We start from the raw sequence: 6,046 nt of genomic DNA, 5'->3' as shown, positions 1-6,046 counted from the left end.
CATTTAGCTTGGAGAGTGGACTTCATCGGTATCTCCTTCGAGCTGCATTTTTTCATGGATAAATGTCTGCCGGTTAGATATCATTGTAACGTCCTCAGCTGGTAATGTCGACTAATTCTGCTTCAGTATGGTGCAGACTAGCAACTTCTTCACCTAGTTAGCAAGCCTAACACTCTGCCAAGTTTTTGATGATTTATTCGATGAATATCATGATTCTCTTCTTCTTCCCAGAACTGTCTTTCACACTCACTTTCTTCAAAACCACGTTGGGAAAAACAAAGTTATGTTTCTCACCATCTATAAGCTAATACTAGCGAGTAAGACCGGATTTTTGGTCGGATCTTACAGGGTTGACTGTGACACTTATTAGCAATTTAAAGCATAACATTTAGCCGAGGCACAGCTCTTATCTCAAAATACAACTACATTGTATAACTAACCATTCAAACATTTCATAAAATGTAACCTACAGCATGTATACAATATCTACAGTGCATCCAGAAAGTATTTACAATGCTTCATGTTTTCCACATTTTGTTATGTTGTGGTTGGGGGCGTGGTTAAAAGGGGAGGAGTATATATACAGCTACATTTCACCAAGTCAAGTATTTCATATATATATATATATATATATATATATATATATATATATATATATATATATATATATATTAGGGGTGTGGGAAAAAATCGATTCGAATACGAATCAAATCGTTTATGTTGTGCGATTCAGAATCGATTCTAATTTTAAAAAAAAAACATTTTTTTTTTTTTTTCAATCAATCCAACAAACCACTAAACAGCAATACCCTAACAATGCAATCCAATTCCAATACCAAACCTGACCCAGCAACACTCAGAACTGCAATAAACAGAGCACTTGAACACGACACAGAACAAACCAAAATTAGTGAAACAAAAATTAATATTGTCAACAACAGTATCAATATTAGTTATAATTTCAGCATAGCAGTGATTAAAAATCTCTCATTGACATTATCATTAGATATTTATAAAAATTTAAAAAAAAGTGTCACAGTGGCTTACACTTGCATCGCATCTCATAAGCTTGACAACAGACTGTGTCCAATATTTTCACAAAGATAAATAAAGTCATATTTTTGGTTCGTTTAATAGTTAAAACATATATATATATATATATATATATATATATATATATATATATATATATATATATATATATATATATATATATATATATATATATATATCTTGATTGGAGTATCCAGAGAATAGTGCTCGATACCGTGGTAGAGCGCAATATGTAGGTGTGGGGAAAATCACAAGACTACTTCATCTCTACAGAACAGTTTCATGAGGGGTTCCCTCAATCATCAGGAGATGATTGAGGGAACAACAAGTATTTATTTTATATATATGTATATATATATATATATATATATATATATATGTATAAATAAAACAAACACTTGAATTTCTGTGTTAATTTATTTACACATATACACACACATAACACTCATCTACTCATTGTTGAGTTAAGGGTTGAGTTGTCCATCCTTGTTCTATTCTCTGTCACTATTTTTTTGTCCTGTCCAGCTTCTCAGGCAAATCATATAGTTGATGTAGATGCCCATATCGACTGTTCAGATTTACTATACAAAAGAGAAGTGTAGGATACTTCTCGTGTTGCCTTATTTGAATTTGACTTCATTAAATGTATTTATATTATCATTTGGTGCAGCCGGGCCGGAGCAGGAGGGGATAGAAAGAGAAAAAAAAAGGAAGACAGAGGGGGAAATTGTGGGGATAAGAGGGGGATTAGACAGAGAGACAAAAAAGAAAACAACAAACACAACAATAACAACAAAAACAACAACAACAATAGAACAACACCAGCACATACGATATGTACAAATATGATCGTAAAAGTGATAGCAAATAAGCAGTTAGTGAAATAAATAATAATATAGAAATGACATTGAGCATTTTTACACTACAACTGGAGCAATACACATACCAATAGAAAAAGCGCTATTGATTATGTACAATACCAATAGTTTACCTCAATTATCAACAATACAGTTGTTCAAATGCAACAATACGTATACATAATAACTAGAAAGATAAATACAATTTAAAAATAAATAAATAAAAAGGAATACCAAAAGATGGAGGGGGAGAGAGAGGCAACCTATATTAATCTTGTAGATTGTTATAGTAACAATAGGTTAAGCTCTGTCAGTATGCCATGTTTTACCCAGTTTACCCTAGGGCAACAACGTTGATATATGTTTGATGAAACGTGATTATGTGCATGAGTTTGTGTATGTATATGTACTTGTATATGAACAGAATGTGTATATGAATGTTTGTACAGTAAATGTATATGTACAATATATGTACGTGTGTTTGTACAGTGAATGTATATGTACAGTATGTGTATGTTTGAACCGTGAATGTGCGTGTAAATGGATGAACTTGGAATATGTAGGTATGTACTGTATTTGTGTATGTATGTGGGAGCGTAGGTACCTATATACAGTATGTACGTTTGTATGTATTAATAACGGTGTGTGTGTGAGTATATGTGTGTTTGTATGTACCATATATTTGACTCCCAGTGTGTGTGGGAGCCAGAGTACGGCCCCAGCCGCCCAGAGAGCCCAACCCAAACAGCAGGTGTGGCGCCCGGGGAACCAGGGACCACCGGCCCTACGCAGCCAGGCCGGCCAGCGACGGGAACCCCAGAGCCCGGCCCACCGCGCCGCCCGGAAAAGCATAGCCAAACAAGACATGATCAAAAGACATGACAGATAACAGTAGATTGTTAGTTGAAACCCCAGCTGTGTCATACCAAAGACTATGAAAATGGGACTCAGCATCAAGGGGTTGGAATTGGGGGTTAAATCCCCAAAATGATTCCAGAGCGCGGACACTGCTGCTCACTGCTCCCGTCACGTCCCAGACGGTATAACAAGGGGATTTGTTCAACCACAGACTTTGTGATTATAAGTGGTACTTTAAAGGCCTACTGAAACCCACTACTACCGACCACGCAGTCTGATAGTTTCTAAATCAATGATGAAATATTAACATTGCAACACATGCCAATACGGCCGGTTTAGTTTACTAAATTGCAATTTTAAATTTCCCGCAGAGTTTCTTGTTGAAAACGTCGCAGAATGATGACGTGTGCGCGTGACGTCACGGACTGTCAGGAAATATTAGCGCAGCACTATTTGCGGCTAAAAGTCGTCTCTATTCATCGCGCAATTAAACAGTATTTTGGACATCTGTGTTGCTGAATCTTTTGCAATTTGTTCAATTAATAATGGAGAAGTCAAAGTAGAAAGATGGAGTTGTGAAGCTTTACCCTTTAGTCACACAAACACACGGTGATTCCTTGTTTAAAATTCCCGGAGGTGAAGCTTTATTATAGATCAGAGCGGTCAAGCGAACATGGAACCCGACCACTTGTCAACCGGCAGGTTTCGGTGAGAAAATTGTGTGAAAATGTCGCCTCTTACCGGAGATCTGTGGAGTTTGCGCCGTCCTTGTATCTGCGGTGACTTCCCTCAGACACTGGTTTCAAGACACCCGTGGACACACCCCTCCGACTATCAGATACTATTTAATCTCACTAAAACACTAGCAACACAATAGAAAGATAAGGGATTTCCCAGAATTATCCTAGTAAATGTGTCTAAAAACATCTGAATCCGTCCCAATGCAATCGCCTTTTTTTTTTTTACTTCTTTTTTAATTTATTATTTTTTTCTAGTCCTTCGCTATCAATATCATCATCCACGAATCTTTCATCCTCACTCAAATTAATAGGGAAATTGTCGTTTTCTCGGTCCGAATACCTCTTGCTGCTGGAGGCTCCCATTAAAAACAATGTGAGGACGTGAGGAGCCCTCATCCTTGTGACGTCATCGTCTGCGACTTCCGGTAAAGACAAGGCTTTTTTATCAGCACCAAAAGTTGCAAACTTTATCGTCAATGTTCTCTACTAAATCCTTTCAGCAAAAATATGTCAATATTGCGAAATGATCAAGTATGATACATAGAATGGACCTGCTATCCCCGTTTAAATAAGAAAATCTCATTTCAGTAGGCCTTTAACTTTAACTTCAAGCTGAAACATTGAACTGTTCTTTATAACAATCATATTTGATTATTTATTTTTTATTCTATTTCAACTTCTATCTTATTTTTACCCCAGTTTATTTTTGCTAGTTAATGTTTCATTAAGCATCGTTGACCCACAAAGAACTGTAAACCCTTACTGACATCAGCAATAATTATTCTGAATACGATTATGATGCCAACATAAACATTAAATATTTTTACTATTGATTTTCGAGGTTGTTTTAAGCATTTTGTTCATTTGTTCAAGTATAACGCATTAAAAAAAACTGTTTCAAATATTCACCAAAAGTAGAAATGTATTGTCAAAACAGAATGAGGCATGTATAAAACATTTAATGAAAGCACTGAATAAGAACTACAAACCATTCATATTCGCCAAATGATGCCAGAGTATGAGACTCCCTTAGACCCACAAAATAAGAACAAATATTCAATGTCGAACTTTAGTTTTCACTGCCATGGAGACGACAGCTACTACATCCAGGACCAGCATACATATATCATGTAATAGGTAAAAGTTACCGATAGATGGCAGTATTGTAAAGTCATGCAAGGAAGCACCAACCAACATTATGTATGAAGCCATTTTTGAGGCTCTCAGTACTTCGAGCAGGCCCATGTATGAATGTAGGACAAAAGTGTGCAATATTAAACCAGGTGGGACGAATCATATAGATGAGCTCCATGCAGAGGCCTGATTTGTTTTTTAAAAATGGGCTGAGGCGGCAAAAGCAGACATGGCCCCTTGTCTGAGACTAAAACCTGCACCAACGCTAGATTTAAACATGCACTTCGCTATAGTAACATGAATGAAAACACTATAAGCTCAGACTCGCTGGCAAGAAAGCTGCAAAAATAATAATTGCAAATACTTTTTGGAAAGAAATAAGAACTATTAATAATTGCAAAACCTCCCGACCATTGAATATTGATGGTGTGACAGTTGTGGCAGAAACAATATAGTGAACCGTCAAACTCCATAAAAAAGTACTGTGTTTGCAGTGGATAAAGAGGCGTTTGATGACGACGTAACTGTCACGTTGACTGAAATACATGAAGCAGTAATGACGTTGAGAGATTATAAGGCCTGTGGTCTGGATACAATTGCCTCTGAACATATCAAATGAACATGCTAGTAAGAATGTATACCCTATGTTGGCTATGTGCTATACAGGTTTTCTCGTCCATGGAGTGTTACCTGATGCTATGCTAACTGGTGTGCTAGTACCTGTGATTAAAGATAAAGTTGGAAAGCTAAATAGCTCAGATAATTATAGGCCAATAGCGCTGGCAAGTGTCCAAAGTGTTCAAATCAGTTCTTCTGAGTAGACTGGAGAAGTACATTTTAACCACTGACAGTAAATTTCATTTTAAACGTAAGCATGGCACTGACTAATGTATTGTTGCATTAAATTAAATTTCAGATAAATACAACAGACATAGGGCAGCACGGTGGAGAAGGGATTAGTGCGTCTGCCTCACAATACGAAGGTCCTGGGTAGTCCTGGGTTCAATCCCGGGCTCGGGATCTTTCTGTGTGGAGTTTGCATATTCTCCCCATGACTGCGTGGGTTCCCTCCGGGTATTCCGGCTTCCTCCCACCTCCAAAGACATGCACCTAGGAACAGGTTGATTGGCAACACTAAATTGGCCCTAGTGTGTGAATGTGAGTGTGAATGTTGTCTGTTTATCTGTGTTGGCCCTGCGATGAGGTAGCGACTTGTCCAGGTTGTACCTCGCCTTCTGCCCGATTGTAGCTGAGATAGGCACCAGCGCCCACCGCGACCCCAAAGGGAATAAGCGGTAGAAAAAGGATGGATGGATGGTGTTGCGTTTGGACCAGATCTTCTGCTGGTCACCCCCAGGTACTTTTGATGACACATAAGCTGGTTTTAAATGAATCCCAGACAGA

Source organism: Nerophis ophidion, linkage group LG04 (assembly GCF_033978795.1).
Source record: "Nerophis ophidion isolate RoL-2023_Sa linkage group LG04, RoL_Noph_v1.0, whole genome shotgun sequence".
In the NCBI taxonomy this organism is placed as follows: Eukaryota; Metazoa; Chordata; class Actinopteri; order Syngnathiformes; family Syngnathidae; genus Nerophis; species Nerophis ophidion.
Note: the sequence above shows the minus strand (reverse complement) of the source record.